Source organism: Pinus tabuliformis, chromosome 2_1 (assembly GCF_031772625.1).
Source record: "Pinus tabuliformis cultivar Carrire ecotype Pingquan chromosome 2_1, CPIR1, whole genome shotgun sequence".
Taxonomy (NCBI): domain Eukaryota; kingdom Viridiplantae; phylum Streptophyta; class Pinopsida; order Pinales; family Pinaceae; genus Pinus; species Pinus tabuliformis.
In genome coordinates this window covers 123,158,192-123,182,527 of record NC_142299.1, presented here as the reverse complement: position 1 = coordinate 123,182,527, position 24,336 = coordinate 123,158,192, and positions in this window count along the sequence as shown.

Genomic DNA, 24,336 nt, shown 5'->3' with positions numbered 1-24,336 from the left:
ACATGTGAAAATATGACATTTTTCTTTTCTTGCAAAAGGGACCAAAACACTTAGAGAAAACACATACAATGGATCTCAATGTTTGCGACGATAATATGCAAGACCAAGGTAGGCTCCAAAATTTGGTGCAGGCCTAAATTTTGGAGGGTGTTGTAGCAACGACAACACCCAGAAAAGGGTAGGGATAAGTGTAGGAAGCCTAGGAAAGGCCTCGGCCTAGGGAAACAAGGCCTAGAAAGGGTTGTGATGAAAAGGGAGGAGGCATAATGGCCTGTGGCACCTAGGAACAAGCCTCTTAGAGGATGCCATGAGGGAGATGAGCCCCAAAAGGGCTCACGGGAAGGGAAAAAGGGCTTGGATCAAGGGATCAAGGGCCCAAAGGCTTGCTACACTCAGAAAAGTCCCAAACAGGGTTGTTGTCAAGGGAGGAGAAGCTTGTTTAGGTTTGTGACACTAAGGAAGAAGGGGAAACATTGTTGTAGCTTCACCAAATGAGGAGAATAAGGCTGCAACAAGGGTAAGAGAGCCCTTAGCAAGGCCTTGGAGGCCTTAAAAAGAATTTTGGACCCCTGTAAACATAAATATAGTTAGGAAAACACAAAAATTAACCACAAAAAATCTCAATTTTTACCTTATAGGGCCTGCGACCCTCCTTCTTGGCTGTGTGTTGAGGCTCTAGGGCATTAGGAGGCTAGATCAATGCCTCTAAGGCTTGGATCAACCCTTCCTTTGGGAACAAATTTGACTAATGGGATAAACAACCCCTATTGGAAGTGATAAACCCATGAAACCCTAGATGTAGAGCTAGTTCCTTCAATCCAATTCGAAATTCCTTTGAAAGCTTGAGAATTCACTTGTACAAATGAGAAGAAAATTTCCCAAAACCGCAATATCTACAAAAATTCAAAAAACAAAATCCCAAAATCCCAAGTGCTACAAAACAAAACAATGATTAGATTTATTTAAAAATATTCACAATGTTTACAAAATCTAAATATTTTCCCTTATTATCCGATTAAATATTTATAGCAAAAAATAAATAAAATTTTAATATTTTAGAGCAGATAATATGAATGAATAATTTTGAAAAATTGCTGGCCAAAACCCTCCTGCAAAATCAATCATCAAAATGAAAGCCCAAAGCTCAAACAAGGTCGATACTTCCCCACAGTTTGTGACCTTGGAGTCCAAGGGCTAGTGTATCTGTAGATATCTATTTAATCTTGAAAATAATTGTTAGATCATGGGGTGAGTCAAATCACCTAAGGTAAAGATAATCATACCAATAGAATGTTCTTATCACCAACAAATGAAATAACAATTATGAAATTTAGCACAATATAAAACATGAAAGAATAAAACACTAGCACATACCATAGATCAACAGATAGAAGGACACCATGAACTGAAACCTAAAAATCTTTCTATTATGCAAAAAATAATTCCAGCAAAGCAAGGCTCAACACGTGTGTTACAAAATTACATCATCCAAAGATCATCCTCATCCTATGAGAAGCTCCATAACTTCCTTATATAGAAAATTCGAGAGAAATAATCCCCTAGAAATGGAAATAACGACTAGTTGGCTTGATCCTCGTCAAAATAATCTTATCCGTTGACAATAACTTTATCTCCTTTTAATCTCCACCATCGATTTCTTATTTTTGAGGAAATTTTCAAATTTATCTTAAAAACCATTATCCAAAAGTTAATATTTTGGACTAATATCCTCGAAAAATGACTTTCACTTACCACCAAGGTCCAAGAGATCAAATTTTCTCAAAATATCCATTTATCCCTTGGTGGAAGACCTCCAAAAATTAATTTCCTTTTGGGCCACGAATTTCTGATTATTTTCCACTTGGAGAGAATTTAATTTCCCTCAAATTAACCTTTGACTCTAAATTAATTAATTTTCTGGCTTAGGATTTTTATTTAATTTTTATAGAAAAGTTAATTAATTGAGTCTAGAAGGGATTAATGAATTTTTCACCCTCAAATACTTTAGCCATGGTGTCTAACTATGAATAACCATGCACTAAAATATTTTTTACATTAAATTATTACAATATCAACCCTTAGAAGGGGAAAACACATTTGGATATAAACCCTCAAGACATTCCCAATTATGCGACACAATATGATCTAGTATGAAACCAAGTGTGTTTATAATAAAATAATTTATCCATGGTGTCTAACTATGAGTAACCGTGCACTAAAATTATTTCTAAATAAACTTTCACAATAGACTCAATAAACACTACAACCTACCTAAGACATTGCTAACGAATTCCACCCTAGCTTTGAGGTTATAGATGGAAGATAAAGTTTGCCGATTATGCTTGTTTACAAACACACATAATCCAGGGAGGTTAAAAATTTCCTAGGATGAAATCCCTTGAAAAAAATCATAATCTTACCTAAGTGCAATTACTTGACTCAATGGACATGCTAGCATCATTTGCAATAAACTTTGCAGAAATTGGGTTTACAATGATAATCTTGGAAGTTGAATGATGACAATGATTTGAAAAGTTTTCATATGTTTCTTTGTACTCTGCTTCTTGGAATGTTGACAAAGTGTGGTCAACACATTGACATTACAAGTCCATATCTCATCTTTATTCTTTAGAGACAACTTTTCTTTGGTTATTTGGAATTTGGCACTCATATGTCTGCATACCTAGGTAGGGATCATAAAATATAAAAGAAATAGAAAGAACATATCATGACCATAACAAAATAAAGGAAACAAAAATAAAAATACAAAATATGGTCAGGGACATAAAATATTATCGCATGGGAAAATTCCTAACATGATCCATACCTCACTCATATGGCCATCAACCAGTTCCTAAGCACTTATTGCTCCATTACATCAAAGAGAGGAACCCATGGATGTGCCAAGCCCGATGAGTGATAAGATGACTCATCTTAAAAGTGTAATACAACTGTTACATCATACAAAGCAAGCTATAACCCTTGAGCTATAAGCTAATACAATGAGAAGAAGTGAAAGGCACACAAGAGGGGTGGAAAAACAAAAGTTCAGCTGGTATCTCATGCATCCACGAATGCTCCCTCTTCTATTAGGTCCCTATTGTGGCCTGAAGTGTACACCTGAGGCGAAAATGCTCATAGTAGGGGATGCCACTTTTATCCCTACTCATTCCGTTTAATCTATATCCTTAAGTAGGCTAAGGGGGTTAGTCCGTAAAGGTGAAATGGATGAGAAACTTGTTGAGGATCAACAAGTTTAGGAGATACAAATGAATATCCTATTAATTTGATTTAAAATTATGTGTCAATCGATATTACTCAACACTACAAATTATATTCTTAAGATATATCAATGAGAGACCAATGCCATAAAATGAAGAAATACTTGCACAATAAAAATTAATATGTCAAGTTATTGAATAGGAAATTGTTGCAAAGATGAGATGCAAGATCTATCCTGGATGAAATGCAAGATTTAATCAAAATATGAAATGCAGGATCTTGGTTAATTTTTAGTTAAATGCATAGCCTAGGTGAAGCCTTCTCCTCAATTGTTTTGAAGATAGTCACAAACAAGTTTGTAAAGAGAAGTGTTGGTGAAGGAGGTTGTGGTCTCATTAATGATACCTCTCTAAGACCTCTAACCACCCAAGTGCCTACGTTACTACAAGAGATCATCCATAAGAGAACTGCAAGGTCACTTGTGTTAACAATGAATGGGGTTCTAACTTCTCAAATTAGATGAAGAAGGTGGCCCTAACTTTCTATCAACCAAACTTATGCTTGGAGGGAAATTTTAATTATGTAAGTTGTTAATTTTAGTTAACAATGGTATGGTCTATGCTTAGAACAATTTACTTCGATGTTCCTTTCGTATCCCAATAACAATTTCCAATAGAAATCATAATAAGAACATTGACAGTAAAGGTAGATAAAACATAAAATAAACTGCAGAAGATAAGCCAAGACAAGAGGACACCAGTTTGGTGGATGCTAGGGAAAAACCCCAATGTGGGGAAAACCCTTTCATCAATTCTTCTTATTGTTAAATCAAAAGTTCAGCAGAGAGATAGAGTACACAAGTTAAAATTTCCTCACCCAATGCAAAGTCAAAACAATCCTGTAAATTTCTACAGTTAACTACAGTCAAACTTCAACCCTAACCAGAAAGTCAACGCTGGTCAAAAGAACAAAAATTCTTCCTTGAAGCTACTCGTTCTTCCTTGGTCAAACTTAGCCTGATCAGGCGGTTAGTTTCAACCCAAAACAACTCGATCAACTTAGTCAAAGGAGAGAGAATACTACTATAATTTTCTAGAGTAAAACAACATTCAACCCTAAAGTCAAGACAGGTAAACCAGCCCAGAAATCCTTAGTTTTTGTGCCTAGCAATGCGGCCTGGAAAAATCGAAACTTTGACCCAAACATCAAAGTCAAACTTAGTAAAAAATACCTTAGTCAACGTTTATCAAACCTGTCACCGAAGTCTGAAATTCGGCCTATAATTTTTGCCCATAAAATCTGTCCTCCTAGCTACACATGTGAGAGAGAAAGAGGCTGCCTATGCTATACGAATCAATATGATGAATAGAGAGAATAATGTGTGAGTGATGGATTTCCAAATGAGGTGTGAGGTCTCTTGTATTTATACAATTTTTTGTGGGTGAAGGGACACATCCATTGGGCTTTTTGAGCCTACATAATGATGAAGCCGACCTGATCATTTTACACATGTGTAGGCATAAATTTAAAATCACACTTTTGCTTTTCCAAATTGGATGAGATTTATATCAATATTGGACCTCTCGAAAAGATGGATCCAATGCAATCATTGTCTCTGTTAGCGCTTGGAATTCACCTAGGCTGAGATAGACAAACTCTCAAGGCTACATCAAACCATTTCACCTCGTAGCTAGCCCTACGAGGTATGAGAAGGCTCTCTCGGGTCAGATTCGGTAGATCTTTCAATATGATAAGCTGACCAATTAGGAATAAATATTTTAGGCTAGTAAATTGATAAGGGGGGTTGATTTAAAGATTTTTGGGGTTTTTGGTGGCAATTGGAGGGAGTGCAATTCAGGGTGTGGGGATTGAGCTCAGTTTTTGCAGGGGGATCTTTGGGGCAAGGTAGGAGTGAGTGCTGATGCCTTAATCTGAGATGGATGATCAGGAATGACAGAGGAGGAGCTAAAGAGGGCAAACAACAACTTTGAATCCTCTTTAGACAATGGAAAACATAAATATTGAACAAAATTAAAAGCTGAGCATGGCATGCATGAATTCAAACTTTATCACTTCATCTGTTCAATTAGCAGCAAAGAAAGAGATGGAACACATAAACACACTTACAATAACATGTAGAGAACACACCATCAACACAACAATCCACAAGAATCCACAATGATGTCTGCAAAACCCTGGCCTTCCTTTTTCTTAAATTGCAGTAATAGATGTACAATATACAATAATGCTTCTCCCACAAGAGTCCAACCATGAAAATGAGCAAGAGAAGGCATAATATAGACCATCTAACTCCTTTCTCCACCTCTAGGGGTCGAGATCAGATTCCTAGGAGCAGTTTGAACTAATTCTAAACTAAGCACTAGATAATAGGCAGTCAAAACAACTTGCCTCTAAAACTTAGCTAACTCATCCATGCATTAAATATTCACTATTTACATCAAGGAAGCTTCTAGAAGGGTTAAGAGAGATTAAATCTATCAATGTGCCATGAAAATTATCCATACATCCATCATTTACAAGTACAAATGATCAACCAAGGTAAAAACAGAGTTTGCAGGCCTGAAAAGTCAAAACTGGCAATTTTAGCTCGAGTGGTCGCGCCCCCTGCTCGAGTGGTCGCGCCCCTTTGCAGCACTTTTTGAGTGGGTTCCAATTGTCCAAATCAAGCGCAAGATGGCTCATTGGAAAGCTCTGTGTGTCTACTTTCCATCCCAAGTGGAATTTCTGGATTTGGAGTTGATTTGACCCCTCAAAAGTCAATTCTCCCAAGGTCACTTTTTGCAACTCAAAAAGTGGGCAGAAAGTCAAAATTTTGATGTATTTTGAGCTTTTGGAGGCCCAAATCTCAAAATCAAGTTGACCCCAAGTATAGGTAATTCTAGTTTTTTCATGCCCTTTCCAAAAATGTCAACTTTTTGTGATTCTGAGCAGTCCTCCCGAGTGGTCGCGCGGGGGGTGAGACCACTCCACAGGCAAAAACCTGTAAAATTGCACAAAAAATTCACAAATGACAAAATTTTCTCCAAATTTCTTGAAATTTGGGCTGGGAGTCCCCAATCAAGTACCATGCTCAGTCAAAGAGGTTTTGGCCAAAATTTGGAGTGGATCGGGCGTTTTCCTTCGTTTTTGTGCTTTGGCCAACCGTCCTTGGAGCACCTTCGTTCTCGCCGGTATTTTTGACATTTCTCTCAAACCATGACACCTGTGTAAAAAGTGAAAGAGGTTTTTCTTCCTTGGCATGTTGTGGACAAAAACCTCTTTCAGTTTTGCAAAATTCATCTTTGATTGCTCATAAAAAACTTTTGAGTGAAACTTGTCCCGATGTGTGAAACAAGGAATTTTGTCGAAATGGAGCGAAATGAAGGGGATAGGGGGCTTCTAAATTCTTGGGGAAATTTTGGGGAGTAGGGAGGGATGTTAGTAAGTAGGGGAAAGTGGAATCTCAGAGATTGAGTGAGGGGAAGGGGTCCAAAAGGGCAAAACACAGGCCCAACCTAGAAAATTGCCAGGTTGTAGCTAGAAACTAGGGTTTGTGCAAAAATGAGGAATTTGGCGGATCTAAGGGATGGGAAGTGTTTGATAAGGTACTTTAAGGATAGGGGAAGGTGTATGAACATCAGGAAACAAGTTTTGCCGGTGATTTGACCATCCAAGAGAAATTGGCTTCAAAACCCTAGGAGAGGGAAATGACCGGTGATTTGACCATCCAAGAGAAATTGGCTTCAAAACCCTAGGAGAGGGAAATGACCTTGCCTAGGTGCAACTGAAGCATGAACAAGGTGTGAAATGACTCATTAGACACTGACATGATAATGACAACCCTATGAATGATGATAAACTCAGCTGAATGGTGACATGGACTGACATTTGGGCAAACCCTAGACCTAATGCCTAGTGACCAAATTTTGCTTGAAGACTCACTGAAATGACAAAATTTGACCTTGACACTCTAAGACCACTTTGTAAGAGCACATTTGATCACTGTAGGAAGGCTGGAAAGACTGACACTAACATTGGCTCCAATGGGGATGGTAGCTCCTTGGAGGTGCCAAGAACCTTAGACCTCTGGGAGAGCAAACCAGTGCTTGCAACCATTGGGCGATGGAGTCATTATTTCGGCAAACAACACAAGACTTTGACTCATTTATTGAATGAAACTTGACTAAAAACTGACTGAAACTTGACTCGAACCGACTCGATGGCAAACTGAAAGAACTTGAAAAACTCACTCAACAGACCAAACACAAATGACTCATGACTGACTTAACTAAAACAAGAACTTACAAAGCTTATTGAAGGGCAGCAGTCCATCAAGATTTGAAATCATGATGACAACCACCTGTGTTTCTTACAAGACAATATACATCAAACTATATCAAAATGCCAATGCAACCAATCAAGCAGATGCCTTCTTGATTGATTCTTCTTATCAGATCTTCTGGTCAACAGTACAAACCTATAACTGAGCATCCAAAAACATAGCTGACCATGATCTCCCTCCTCACTGAACACAACAATAAATACTTCCATTTTTGGCTGCAACAAACTTGCTAGAGGATCTTGAAAAACATGAGGATTTGCCACTGCCACCTCCTGCTGAAATAACAAGGTTTCCTTTGCTTCAAATTCTGATCTACCTTCATCATGTGCTTCAGTGAAAGTATGCTCATGGGCTTCAAAAATCTCTGAACAAATGGATGAGCAGATCTCTTCTTGGAAAAACATTTCAGCACATGAAACATATGAAGAATCTGAAAGGTAATCCTGTATGCTATGATCTTCGGTAGTCAGAAAATATGGTGGGTGATCTTCATATGATATGATAACCGGATTATCATTATCTGTTTGCTGATCTACAAGACAATCATCTTCTTCAACAGAGGAAGAAGTTTCCCCAACACTTTCCTGACTATGTGTGCATTGCAAATCTGCTGTAGCTTGGGCTGTAACAAGACCTTTCAAAAGCTGATCTATCTCCTCTTCAGACAAAGGAGACAATGCCTTTTGTTTTCTTCTGCTTAAACAATAATTATCTTCATATGACAAGGCATTCAAACTATCATTTATTACTGAGTTATTGAAAGGAGATTCATCACTTACTTGCACAAAGATCTCACCTTGTTGTTCATGAACATCTGAATAGAAAACTCTGTCTATGATTTCAACAGTAGAGCTCTCTTTGATGGGTTGCATGCTGTTGTCTTCTTCTGTGGGCAAATCTGAAACAACATTTGCTCTTTTCTCATTTTCAACCATATGGAAAACTTCAGCTTGTTGATCTTGACAAGTATCCTCTAAGATTTCTGTGTGCTGCTGAAATGGATTTTCATACAATGCTTCCATGATCTCTTCATCCATGAAATTATCATCTTCATAAAACTTCTCAAGGCTTTCAATAAAACTATAAGCATGCTGGCAACAGTCTTGAACTAGATTTAATGATGGATAAGAGTGCTTATATCTTTCAATGAACATAGCATGAAAATCTTTTAAACAATAAATACAAGCAGGCGGCAAACCTTCATACCATGATTGGGCTTTACCTTCCAGAGTGGCCAAGAATATCTTCATCAAGCAATCTTCAGGAAAATCAACCTTCAACTTGCGAATATGCATGTGAAATCTAACTAGATGAAGAGTAGCATCCTTCTTACCATCATCGTCAAATGTAGGCAGATTCCTTGACCAATCTACCTTTGGAATTTTATTTGGAAAACCTGGAATGTGATCTCGGCTCAAGGGAGCGTATCTTCTTGCAATCTGATCCATCTTGAAAAGCTCAAAGCTACTGATCTCTCTGCAGTGAAGTCACCATGAAGCATTGATCGCTGGATTCTTCAGTGAAAGGAGTCGCCAAGTGAATGATTTCAGCCTTTCAAGTGTCTGATCGTTGTCCACTATCAACAATCAGATCTAAACTTGATACATGTACTGGGGTAAAATGCAAATGAAGTGATCGTATTCACAAGCTCACGGAGATTGACTGAAGCAGCGTTTATCTACTAACGCTGATGTAAAAAAAGAGCGTTTTCGAAGGCTACCTGGCATAACTTCAGGCTCCGTCTAAGACTTATGAAACAAACACATCAAATCACAGACAAGTTTGTTCTCCCCAGTATGGTCGCCAATATGTTAGCGCTTGGAATTCACCTAGGCTGAGATAGACAAACTCTCAAGGCTACATCAAACCATTTCACCTCGTAGCTAGCCCTACGAGGTATGAGAAGGCTCTCTCGGGTCAGATTCGGTAGATCTTTCAATATGATAAGCTGACCAATTAGGAATAAATATTTTAGGCTAGTAAATTGATAAGGGGGGTTGATTTAAAGATTTTTGGAGTTTTTGGTGGCAATTGGAGGGAGTGCAATTCAGGGTGTGGGGATTGAGCTCAGTTTTTGCAGGGGGATCTTTAGGGCAAGGTAGGAGTGAGTGCTGATGCCTTAATATGAGATGGATGATCAGGAATGACAGAGGAGGAGCTAAAGAGGGCAAACAACAACTTTGAATCCTCTTTAGACAGTGGAAAACATAAATATTGAACAAAATTAAAAGCTGAGCATGGCATGCATGAATTCAAACTTTATCACTTCATCTGTTCAATTAGCAGCAAAGAAAGAGATGGAACACATAAACACACTTACAATAACATGTAGAGAACACACCATCAACACAACAATCCACAAGAATCCACAATGATGTCTGCAAAACCCTGGCCTTCCTTTTTCTTAAATTGCAGTAATAGATGTACAATATACAATAATGCTTCTCCCACAAGAGTCCAACCATGAAAATGAGCAAGAGAAGGCATAATATAGACCATCTAACTCCTTTCCCCACCTCTAGGGGTCGAGCTCATCTTCCTAGGAGCAGTTTGAACTAATTCTAAACTAAGCACTAGATAATAGGCAGTCAAAACAACTTGCCTCTAAAACTTAGCTAACTCATCCATGCATTAAATATTCACTATTTACATCAAGGAAGCTTCTAGAAGGGTTAAGAGAGATTAAATCTATCAATGTGCCATGAAAATTATCCATACATCCATCATTTACAAGTACAAATGATCAACCAAGGTAAAAACAGAGTTTGCAGGCCTGAAAAGTCAAAACTGGCAATTTTAGCTCGAGTGGTCGCGCTCCCTGCTCGAGTGGTCGCGCCCCTTTGCAGCACTTTTTGAGTGGGTTCCAATTGTCCAAATCAAGCGCAAGATGTCTCATTGGAAAGAAATGTGTGTCTACTTTCCATCCCAAGTGGAATTTCTGGATTTAGAGTTGATTTGACCCCTCAAAAGTCAATTCTCCCAAGGTCACTTTCTGCAACTCAAAAAGTGGGCAGAAAGTCAAAATTTTGATGTATTTTGAGCTTTTGGAGGCCCAAATCTCAAAATCAAGTTGACCCCAAGTATAGTTAATTCTAGTTTTTGCATGCCCTTTCCAAAAATGTCAACTTTTTTTGATTCTGAGCAGTCCTCCCGAGTGGTCGCGCGGGGGGTGAGACCACTCCACAGGCAAAAACCTGTAAAATTGCACAAAAAATTCACAAATGACAAAATTTTCTCCAAATTTCTTGAAATTTGGGCTGGGAGTCCCCAATCAAGTACCATGCTCAGTCAAAGAGGCTTTGGCCAAAATTTGGAGTGGATCGGGCGTTTTCCTTCGTTTTTGTGCTTTGGCCAACCGTCCTTGGAGCACCTTCGTTCTCGCCGGTATTTTTGACATTTCTCTGAAACCATGACACCTGTGTAAAAAGTGAAAGAGGTTTTTCTTCCTTGGCCTGTTGTGGACAAAAACCTCTCTCAGTTTTGCAAAATTCATCTTTGATTGCTCAGAAACAGCTTTTGAGTGAAACTTGTCCCGATGTGTGAAACAAGGAATTTTGTCGAAATGGAGCGAAATGAAGGGGATAGGGGGCTTCTAAATTCTTGGGGAAATTTTGGGGAGTAGGGAGGGATGTTAGGAAGTAGGGGAAAGTGGAATCTCAGAGATTGAGTGAGGGGAAGGGGTCCAAAAGGGCAAAACACAGGCCCAACCTAGAAAATTGCCAGGTTGTAGCTAGAAACTAGGGTTTGTGCAAAAATGAGGAATTTGGCGGATCTAAGGGATGGGAAGTGTTTGATAAGGTACTTTAAGGATAGGGGAAGGTGTATGAACATCAGGAAACAAGTTTTGCCGGTGATTTGACCATCCAAGAGAAATTGGCTTCAAAACCCTAGGAGAGGGAAATGACCTTGCCTAGGTGCAACTGAAGCATGAACAAGGTGTGAAATGACTCATTAGACACTGACATGATAATGAAAACCCTATGAATGATGATAAACTCAGCTGAATGGTGACATGGACTGACATTTGGGCAAACCCTAGACCTAATGCCTAGTGACCAAATTTTGCTTGAAGACTCACTGAAATGACAAAATTTGACCTTGACACTCTAAGACCACTTTGTAAGAGCACATTTGATCACTGTAGGAAGGCTGGAAAGACTGACACTAACAGTCTCCATAAAATGAGTCGTCCTAAGGTGGAATTTGGCCCTAGTTTCCAATTTTAACACTCTCTCTCAACTAGGGAGAATTCCACCTGCCAATCCATCTATCATCATCATGTCCTCTTGTCATCATGTACCACCTTTATCATATCATCTCTTCTCTTCTGAACCATGAAGTAATAATGAAGAAGAATCAATCAAGAGTGAGTCACAATACCTTACCACTCTCCACTGACAAAAGTCAGTCCAAAAGTAGAAACTCAAATGATCCCAGATCAAGTTGTTGAACACCATGCATCCAAGACATAGGGAGTACGCCAATACAAGATGCATCCATTGGTAGTTCTATGGTCCCTATCCATGTTTCCCAGCTCCTACACACATGTGTCTAGTAGGGGAAGGTGAACCACTCACCCTACACATATGTCACCATGGGGTATCACAGGGGAAGATGAACCATTTACCCTGTACATAATGCATCACATAGGGCAAGGTGAACCACTCATCCTATGGTCACTCATATCTCCAAGAAGTACCCCAAGGCCCAAGGAGCTCCCAGAGCTCAATGTCGAACTCAAGCGGGATCCTCATGGGAGGTTCTTTCCATGAATCTAAGTCTCTCTCAGAAGGTTAAAAATTTGACCTTCCCTAAAGGCTTCGTGAGGATATCTGCGACCTGATTATCATTCCTGATGTGTTGGAGCCTTATAGATCCCCGTTGTACCATATCCGAATACAGTGGAACCTGATATCAATGTGCTTGGAACAATCGTGGAACACATGATTCTATGAATGATGAATGCCACTCTAGTTGTCGCAAAAGATCATGGTGGTATCCAACATGTGCTCAAATATATCAATGAATAGCTTCCTCAACCAAACAACTTCACAATAGGTCATACTAGCTACAATGTGTTCGACCTCGATGGTGCTTAGTGCAACCAATTTCTTCTTCTTTCTCATCCAAGAAATTGATGCAGTCCCCAATGAGAAGTAACATCCAAAATTGCTCTTACGATCCACCACATTGCCATCCCAGTCAACATTTGTATATCCATGCAGCCTCAAATTCCCAGCAGTGTATCTCAGTTCCTAATAGATGGTGCCCTGAAGATATCTCAAGATATTCTTAGCAGAAATCCAATGTATGTGATAAGGCTCAACCATAAATTAACTCAACGTGTTTACATCGAAGAATATGTCAGGACAAGAGTTTACTAAGAACATCAGGGCCCCCACAAGCTGTCTATATTCCGAAGGGTTCTCCAATATGGGCCCAAAAACACTTCCACATAGCTTCTTGAAGTTGAGTTCCATCAGAGTAGACACGAACTTTCAATCCACCATCTAACATCTCTCAAGCAGGTTCACAATGTATTTTCCTTGAGAAAGGAAAATATCACTTGGCTTTTGCTAGACCTCCAAGCCTAGGAAGTAGTGCATCAGTCCTAGGTCCTTCATCTCGAAGTCGAAAGCCAACTCCCTCTTGCATTGATAAATGAGAGGGTCTGCACCTGCCAGAAAGAGATCATCCACATAAAGGACCAGAATGAGAGGCTTGTCATTCTCAACCTTGAAATATAGGTTAGGGTCAACATCGCTCCTTGTAAATCTCAGCTTCATAAGATAGCTATCAATCCTCTTATACCAAGCCCTGGGGGCTTGCTTCAACCCATAGAGGGATTTATTCAACCTGCATACGTGTGTCCTTCGATCTTGCACTTCGAACCCATTAGGTTGTTTGAAGCAAAAAATATGTAGATTATTGATTTTAAATGTTAAAATACTCAAAGGTATTTGTAATAATAATTTATTATGTATATAAAATGTACAAGGATGTTGAATGTTACAATGAGGCCTACTTATATACCTAGGAAGGTGTCCTTTCATGATTGGTCATGTCTTTTAGACATGCCTTTTCAGTTAACTAATGACTATTTAAATAATCATTATTTAGGTTATTCGTTATTTCATTTATTTATGTTCATTTTATTTTATACAATTTTGTATTCGTAACATTGTTCCAATTAGACTTCCTCTTTAAGCGAGCAATGCAAGAAAGCAATCTTAACATGCATTTGATGTAGGCTCCATCCTTGAAAGGCAACAAGTGTTATAATCAAATGGATAGTGGTATATCAAGTAACAGTTGGAAATATCTCATCCTATTCCACCCCTTCCTTTTGAGAGAAGCCTCGAGCAACGAACCTGACCTTGTATTTTTCAGCACTCCCATCAAATCTATGTTTGATTTTGTAAAGCCATTTAGATGCGACCATAGTGTTGAAGAATCTAGGGCAAACAAGTGTAGTGTGATTTTTCATTACTTGATAACAATTTGTGGAGTCTTTTTAATTTTTCTTGTTAGCTTAATCTTCTTCTTCTTCTTATTAATGCATGTGTATGTACTTCATTAAACTACTACCAAAACATAAGAACAAGAACACAAGATGTTGGCTCTCTACCAAGGCCAAAACCTCTCTTCTCTTGAGAGGAAAACCCTTTCGTGAGTTTCTCTTATTTAAGCTTATATCGATCAATGCCAAACCCTAGACCCTTGATAAGAATATCCTCCAAGCACAAGTCAAGTCCTTTCAAGATTACTTCCTCTTGCAACACTTCGTCCTTATTCTTTCTGCACTTTGTCTTCCTCCCTTCGACACTTCTTCCAGCAACTGTAGAGACATTAGATTGTATGCTCTAGGATGAACCTTGACATTTTCTTCCTTCGCTTGAGATGGATTATTCCTAACTTGAGAATATGACCTTGTTGCCTCCCAGCCAAGCCTTCTTCTCTTTCACAAAGATTGCAGACTTAGAGCAGCAGTAATGCAACCCTAGTTCTTTGCACGTGTGATGGAATACCCTCACAAGAACTCTGTTAGAATTCTTCTTCTTCCTACGCTTGTATAGCATTTTTCCTTTCTTGAGTGAGTGACATTATAGGCACTCTTTTCTAGCCCAAACACTTCTCCTTTATGACTGCAATAGGAGAGTTTGATATGACAGTAGAATAACCTTCTTTGCCTTCACACGTGTGACTATAGTATGCTTCAGATCAGCCCTATTAACTTCGATATTCTTCCTTGCTTCTTCGCTTGAGTGGGAGGCCCTTTAGGCCTATGATCTTAGCCCAAATAATGAAGTTTGTGTGACTGTGATAGAGTGCTTCTATGATAGTAGAGAGACCCTCTCCTTCTTTGCATGTGTGACTGTCTTTTAGCCCTAGAACATACTTCCAAAGCTTTGGTATTTCTTCCTCCTTCACTATACTTGGATAACTCTTTCCTTGAATTTTTTGTACCTTTTACTCGTCATATTCTCTCTGATTTCATAGATGATATCATTGTTCTTTGATGAGGTCGAATGGCTCCTTATATAGGAGTTTATCTCCTTATTTTAGGCTGAATAGAGGCCGATGTGAAGACTTGAGACTGAATTGCTTGATATAAATCAGATTGCTTCTTTTGATGGTGCCATTGCTTGGAGGAGGCTTATGACTTTGCTTGGAGGTCTTCTTATGTCCCTAATACATATTATTTTGCATGGTGTAATAAGCCCTTAAGGTCTTCAACCTTTTATTTTGACTATTTGACTCACCTATAACACTTTAACTAGTGCTAGACCTATTTCAATGAGCAAGAAACTCATTGACATATGTTGTAAGAATAATATTTATTTTCTTGAATAAATACAAATATCAAAAGTACATTTATGAAGACCGAACCTAGTTACATTTCCTTCAACAATCCCTCTTAACTAGGGATGTATTCATATAACATTACAAGGTGTTTTTCTATTATCAATCTCTAAAGAATTCACATAAGAGAAATTGGATTTGCAATCCATCTGTTATAACATCATATCAATCAACATTGTCATAGTGAAATTCCTTGACTAATAACTCCATCTCTTCATGATATCATGTTCTACAATGCTGGTGAGACCAATAATTTATAGACACCTTCATCATTGCCTCTCAAGGTACATACCCACCTGGGTATTCTCTGAGTATGACCTTCTAAGAATATTCTTGTCTTAGGTTCCCAACCCTCAAAGAATATCAGTCCTCTTGCCTACTCTTGTCTTGGATTCCTTACACGTCCTCAAAGAGTATAAGATTCCAGATGATTACCCAATCCTCCCATTCTTTCTTCCCAAGTGAAGACTAGAATGTTGTGTCTATCTTGTGTCTACATTTCCATTCATGGCCTTCATCTAGACTTACGACTATTAGTCCTGGTCTAGTGCATGACCCATGAAATGGAAAAACCCAATTGTCACTCCTTTGTAATAAGGGGTGATCCAAAAATCCCTCTTGATAAGGGACTTGTTAGACCTCCCTCTTAACTAGGGACTCTTTCATTCATCAACAAATTCTTCTTCATGGTTCCTTTATCTGCTTGATCTCCTTTCTTGTTTGATGTCATGAAGTCTTTTTTTGAATTTCTTTTGGGTAGGGCACCATCCATTGATCACTTTCCTTCCTAGTTTGTCATGTCATTTCTTCCTTCATGGAAAGTGTCTTTCTTGCCATACATCAGGTTTTCTTGTCATCTGGCTACTCATTTGTCATTTGTCCATGCTTTAGAATACTCTTCTCTTGGATTCTTCGTTGTACTTGCTTGTTTACATGCTTCAACGTAGTAGCCCAACATGAATTCATCCTGATATTGCTTCAACATTGCTTTTTCTTTTGCTAGATGGCTTCTTCATCACGACATCTTTGTAGAGTAGAATTAGTTATCTACATCTTTCATATCTCCAAGGCCTTCATAGGTGTCAAGGGTCCTTCCTTCTTTTGCCAGAGTTGTCCTGCCTTCTTTCGAGAGATATCTTCAGAGTATCTTGTCAGAAAGTGATTCTCGGTGATCATGGTGTTCTTCACATGCTTGATATATTTCTTCATTCACTTCTTCTTAGATAGATAGGTCAACAATCTTATGCTTCTTGTGAGAGAATTTCTTCATTGCTTTCTTCCTAGACTAGCCAACATTTCTTCTTGCTTCGTAGTCAACAATCTTATACTCCTTATGTGAGCATATTATTTTGTTGACCTTCATTGCATTGTAGTACATGCCTTCAAGAATGTTCTTGGTGAAAGAGATTCTTTCATACTTGATCATGTTATAGAACTATTCCCATGACTCAATAATATACAAATGATAACATGACTAAACTTTGATGCATACATACCTCATATTGATTCTGCTTTGATCATCTTAGCTTCATTTGATTGTCATTGATGTGGACCTTCTTGCTTCATCTTAGCTTGCTTGCATATCATCCGTTTTTTGAATCCCATGAATGGGATTCTCAATGAGACATCTGCTTTGGTTCATGAACCTTCTTTTGAAGATTCCATTATAGGATCTTAAATACCATTGCCTTGCAAATGTTTCATTTCTTTTGATGATGGAGGTCTTCTAAGATTCTTAACCATGATCAATCTTCTTTTATCATGGATGAGGTCCTATACTAGGTATGTTCCTTCTATATGAATATCTTGAGCTATATCTACCATGCTCCTATATTTTAGAAGATATTTCTACCCATGCATTTTTATTCTCATTGTAAATGCTACATCTTTATGAGTATCTAGAAATCTATGTACTTCGTGCTTCTAGATTCTAGAAGATGTTTCTAGCTATGCAATTTTATTTATTCCTACATGCTCCTATCCTACTCAAAATCTTGAAAGAAGACTTGAATTAAAGAGTTTGACCTAGTCATAGTAGAGATCTAGAGGATCTTCCTTCTTTTGCTTCTTTTCTTCTTCTTTCACCTCTTGAGTCATGTGAGCTTCTTCCCTCTTTCTTTTGTTGTTGTTGTCCTTCTTAAGCTTAGGAAAATTCCTTTTGTAGTTTCCATATTCTTGGCATCTAAAACATTGGATTTTGGACATGTCTTTGATGTTTGTTCTTCGTGGACCAATTTTTTCAAATTTTCCCTTTCTCTTGTGTTGGGCACCAAATCTGAATACTTTTTCCCTCCATTTTTACCCTCTCTCTCACTCCTTTTTATCATTTATATTCACTAATTGCTCTAAATGCACAAGGTAAAACCTCTTTGATTGTCTTCCTGGAATGTTTAATTAATGAAGTAATAGTCATGGAGATTTTACTTATGCGAGTTACTAATCCTGTCATTTCGGTAGATCTAGCAGTCAAAGGTCACATATGCAAGTCACATAAGCGACTCCGAGCTTTTATCACCATTTCGGCAATGCTGTAACAACATAACAGATTCCAGGCCTATTCCAGACCTTTCTTGTTCTCTCTCTCGGAAACTAGTTGTCTGTTTCAACAACTGTATATTTGTAGACATTCGCTGCTAGATTCGGAGAACGGTTTTCTCTGAATATTGTATAAGAAGGGTTTCAATGTTGTGAATCGGGTTAGCGGTGTAAGGGATTAAGATTATAATAGAAGATTGTTTAATTAATTGAATGCAATTTATTTCCTGTTCTCTCTATAAACTGTGAATCCATCGCAGCCCTGGGCCCACTCTTTTGATTAGGTGCCGCATTATTTTTGTGTGTTGTCATTTTGTTTATGTTGGTTTATTTCAATTATTGTTACAGTACTTCACTTAATTTCTATGAATGCTTTTATAATTCTAGAATTGAATCTTATTTACTCTCATGATAGTTCTTTAGTGAATTCAATTATTGAAGCTGGGATTGGTGATTGGATTGTGTCATTGTTACCTGCATATACTTTGCACATTACTTTGAAATAATATACGCACCCGAATTGATAAATTAAATGTGGAAAAGGGTCGAATAGTTATTCACACTCAAACACCAACATTTTGGCGCCGTAGCTGGGGAGGCTAACAAGGTGCAAGAACACGATCCACATTGATCTACAGATCAATCTCTCGTCTTATGGAGGGATTTGTTACCCCGCTCTAAGTCTTGAGCATAGTGTTCTGTTTTATTTTCTTCTCGATTGCTTTCCATTTTGATGATTTCCTAGAAACAAATCTCTCATTTTGGGGAGGGAATCGTTACCCTGCTCCAAACCCTGAGCCTTAACTATTTTTCTTTGGTTTTTCTTTTTCATTTTCTTTTTGATTTTTATATAGGGGCCACTCTCTCATCTTGGGGAGGGAAATAGTTTTTCACACTGCTCTAGGTCTTGAGCTGTGAAAATTTTAATGTTTTCTTTCCAATAAATATATGAACAAGGGTTCAAATAAAAGGGGCAGAGAAGGACCCCAAAGGAAAGGAAGGAAGGATTTGGGGAGGAATACCTATATCCAGGAGATTATTGCAAAAGCTGCATCAGAAGCCTCTTCACGAGTTGCTGCGAGGGTGAAAGTTCACACAAAATCTGAAGGGAATTTTGTGGAATAACCTATACAGCCTCCAGGGGTGGAAGTATCCCTTTAAACAACTATAGGAGAAGTAGGAATTAGGACATCAGAGAAATCAGAAACACCTCCTCTGGCACCAGACAAGGAGGAAGTGGCCAGTAGAGGGTCAAAAGAAGAAATCCACTCAAGGACTGAAGAAGGAAACCTTAGAGGATTTTCTTCACCTCGCGATCAGGGGAGTGTTGTTAAAATTCCACAACCATCAGTTGTTATACAATAGGGACCTATTGAAGCTCCAAGCGAGTATTAGAAGATATTTATGGCACCCGCAACATCTTCAATTGAATTCCCAATTGGGGAAATCACGGGTGATGCACTAATGAAGCCTATTCCACTAATTGCACTGCCAAAATTCCACGGGATTTCCATGGAAGACCCAGACACTTTCCTATTCGAGTTCGATATCATTTCTAGAGGGTATTCTATGTCAATGATGCTTAAAAGCTAATTTTTTTTTCCTGCTACATTAAAAGGGACAATTTTGTGATGGTTTATGGGTTTAGGAGGAAAATCCATCTCTACCTAGGATGACATGAAGAAGGCCTTCCTGGAAAAATATCAGGATTACTGTAAATCCCGAGACATTAAGGAAGAAATTTTCAAATTTATGCAGAAAGAGGATGAAAATATGGAGGAATATGTGGAGTGTTTTAAATACACTCTCTTCAGAGGTCTAGCCATAGTGACCTTGATAAGGATATTTTGAAAATTATTTTTCTCCGGGTCCTGAGGGAAGAATCTTTGGAGCTGTTAAACATAGTAGGTAAAGGGGATATATCTAAAGAAGATTTTGACACCATCTGTGAACTCTGTATTCAATGTTCAAGGGGAGCTGCAAGGAATAAACAGGGAATCCGGACTTTCAAAGCATTGAGCAGGGGAATCACAAAAGCATAAATTGGGAACCTATTGGATAATTTGGAAACTAATACCCTAAGCACATTATCCTCCCAAATGGACACATTAGATGCAAAATAGAAGTATATGGAGTTGGAAATAACCATGGCTATTTTCTGCCCTCAATATAGAAAGAAACATCCACTGAAGTAGTGTCCACTAGATACTATAGAGACATGTGTTATTTTTGAACAGGTGCATGTCCATCTCTTCCAACACTAAAGGCAGTATTTCAAGGGACCAATGAAGAACTTGATCAGCTATGCTTTATGGGGTCTAAGAAACCATGGCAGCCATGATCATTAGGCTTAAATCCAAGTACATATCAGGATCCTTTTCAATATTATAATATGAATCCTCAATTAGTTCCTTTTTGGTGTCAATATTGTCAGTACCCACTGTGGCAACCATGGTGTCCTCAACCTAACTCAAGTTCTTCATGGTCTTCAAGTTGGCGTAACCCTGTTCTCCCTACTGTTCAATTTCCTCAACCTACGCAACATCAACAGCTACAACTGCCCTCTAACATTTCCTCCAATAATCCTCCTCTCTAACCTCAACTTCCCATTCAGCCAAACCCCAATCCGAACAACAAGGGTGCTCAACAAAAAAACACCCTCAACCTTCCTTCATATAGAATTTCTACCGCAGGGTTAAATGAGACAAATCTGTGATTTGGCAGGGTAGTTAATGCTCCTACATCGCCCATTATTGTTGAACATCTTGACGATGAGAGTCCAGAATCTCAAGCAGTTAGGGATGAGACGACCCAACCATCTGTGGAACATTCTCCTTCTCATTTGTCTGTTACTCAGGCCTATCAAACAAATCCTCCTTATCCAGAATGATTAGCCTTGATTAAATGGGCCCCTCAACTAGAATTTGATCTTTGAGGAGAATTGTAGAATCTATTTGTAAAAATCCCCCTGCTCCAGGCCATGAAAGATGTACCTATTTATGCTAAAATTATCAGAGAATATTTTTCTAAGAGACATGGGAAGAAAACAAAAGATCCACTTACAATTCATGTTATGGGGAGATTATCTGATATTATGCTGGGAAAGGCTATGCCTTTAAAATATGGGGATCCTGGGAACCCCATTCTAAAAATCCAGATTAATGGGGTAGATATTCCGAATGTACTGGTAGATTTGGGTGCTGCAATTAATGTAATTACTTCTGAAACCATGCTTACACTGGGATTGTGTGATCTTAAGCCTACCCCTACAGTCTTAGAACTAGCTGACATGTCTACAATTAGACTGGTAGGGAAATTGGAATACATAATGATTTCGGTGGCTTCCTGGCGCTATCCTGTTGATCTCCTAGTCTTTCATACACAGTCCCCAGCTGGTCGTCATCCCATTATTTTAGGACTACCTTGGCTCGCAACCGCTGATGCCTATATTGGGTGTCAGTAAGTAATCATGATGATTTAAAATGGGGAAAATATGAAAAATCTTATTCTCTATCCCCCTGTAGAACCAATTTCACAGAAAAAGTCAAAACATAACTCTTTGTCTTTGGAAGGGATCGAAACTGAATATCAGGAAATCCAACCAGTGCTTACGATGGGGCAAGCCCTATGCTTTAAGAATGAGACAGAGGATGACACCATCAAAACTTTTATTAGTAGCCCTCATGTGGTTTTGGATCAAACTCGATAGTTTTTGGAATCTATCATGAGCTGTGAAACATAGGAAACTATCAGAACAGAAACTGGAAATGAAGACATTCCTGTAACAACATTTTTTGACAGCATATCAGTGGAGATTGAGCTAGGGAAGACACTGAATATCAACCCAAATCTTTCATTGGCCCAGACTGAACAACTCATGAAGATCCTTCGAGAATGGAAACAAGCTTTCGCCTGGGATTATACTGATATGAAAGGTATCCCTGCCGATTTGCGTACACATTATATTTACATCAAAGAAGATTGTCGACTCGTGAGACAACCTCAAAGAAGGATGAACTTTGACTTGAAAAAAATTGTCAAAGAGGAGCTCTAGAAGTTAATGGATGTAAGATTTATTTACCCAATCTCGGATAGCCAATGGGTATCCCCATTGGTCATCGTTCCTAAAACGAATGGTAAATGGTGGATTTGTGTAGACTATAGGGAGTTGAATAAAGAAACCTTGAAAGATCATTTTCCTCTGCCATTTATCAACCAAGTCCTTGATACCCTAGCCGGGAAGAAGTTTTCCTCTTTCTTGGACGGGTTTATTGGGTATAACCCAATCCAAATAGCTCCCGAGGATCAAGAAAAAACCACCTTTACATGCCCTTGGGGAAAATTCGCTTATCGAGTCCTTACATTTGGTCTTTGTAATGCACTTGCTACCTTTCAGAGGGAAATACTGGGGATTTTTTCTGATTTACTCGATGACAATGTTGAAATCTATATGGATGATTTCATGGCATATGGAGGGTCATTTGAAGAAGGATTGGTAAACTTGGATAAAGGCCTTAAAAGGTGTAAATAAGTACATGTTTCTCTGAGTACAAAAAAATTTCATATGATGAGAGAAGAGGGAGTAGTGCTGGGACATTTGCTTTCGACTAGTGGAATACAAGTTGATCCTGCCAAGGTAAAGGTAATTATGCATTTTCCTGTACCCAAGACACTGACTTAGGTAGGTAGTTTCATTGGTTGTGCTGGTTACTATAGGAATTTTATAGAAAAAATTTCCAAGATAAAATTCCCACTTTTTCAGCTGTTAACTAAAGATGCAGATTTTTTATGGACAGATGATTGTGAAGTAGCTTTTGAGAAAATCAAGGAATTGATCTGCCAAGCTCCAATCTTACATGGTCCCAACTGGGAACTTCCGTTTCATATCCACACAGATGCCTCTCAAACGACTGTAGGGGCGGTGTTGGGACAACAAGAAGATAAGAAGCTGTATGTCGTCTATTATGTTAGCAAGAATCTAATATCTGTTAAAACTATATGGTAACGGAGAAGGAGTTCTTGGCTATTATCTATGTTGTTAATAAATTTCGACACTATATTACTGGGTATCCTACTTTTGTACACACTGATCATGCAAGAATCAAGTATTTTATGAATAAACTTGTAACTCTTGGGCGTATAACAAGGTGGTTGTTACTACTTCAAGAATTTGTTATCACCATTATAGAAAACCAGGCAAAGATAATGTAGTTGCTGATTTTCTATCTAGATTAAGTGCTGATAATTAAGGAGAACCTGTAGAAGATAACTTTCTGGATGAACATTTATTTGCAATTTCTACTAATACCCCTTGGTATGAAGACATTGCTAACTATTTGGCTACAGGAAAAGTACCTCAGCAATTGTCATACAGGGAACAACAGAGGATCATTCATCATAGTTCCTGTTACTCATGGATGGCATGATATCTATTTTATACAGGGGGTGATGAGCAGATCCATCATTGTGTAGTAGAAAGTGACATCTATGAGATTTTGAGAGCTGCTCATGATGGTCCTTGTGGGGGGAATTTTGCAGATAAACGAACTGGCCACAAGGTGTTACAGATGGGATATTATTGGCCCTCTATCTTTAGCGATGCACAAAACTATGTTCGAAGATGTGATAGTTGCCAACGGATGGGTTAGCCTAGTCGCTCAGATGAAATGTCGTTACAACCACAAGTATTTCTTGAGCCTTTCAAGAGATGGGCTATTGATTTTTTAGGTCCATTTAACCCACCTTCAAATCAAAAAGTCCACATTCTAGTTTGCATGGATTATGTAATCAAGTGGGTAGAAGCCAAGGCTGTAGCGAAAGCAACAGAGTAGGTTGTCTCAGAATTTCTATTTGAAGAAATTTTTGCTAGATATGGTACTCCTAGAGAGAGTTTCAGATGGAGGAGCGCAGTTCATGTCAAACATGATAGCAAAGCTTATGGAAAAATATGGGATCAAGCATAGGACAATAACCCCATATCATCCTCAGACGAACGGAAAAGTGGAGAGCACAAACAAAGTATTGGAAAACATTCTCACCAAGACCATGGCAAATCATCGTCGAGATTGGGATGCAAAACTTCCTAAATCTCTTTGGGCATTGTTGAAGGCTCAAAAATCGTTGCCTCAACAAGGGGGATAACCACCCGATCCGGACCTTGGGACAACTCCTTTTCTGTTTGGAATAGTGGCTCTGACTGGGAATGATGGGACCAATTTCCCAATCTATTTTTATGCTTGTGCTAATGGGATGATGTTTTGAAATTTTTGGAGTAATACTTAGCCTCAAACTAATCTAATTTAACTAATAATCATGTGCAGTTTGTCCTAATCAAAAATATTTATCTAACTGTGACTATCCTAGGAGTAACATGA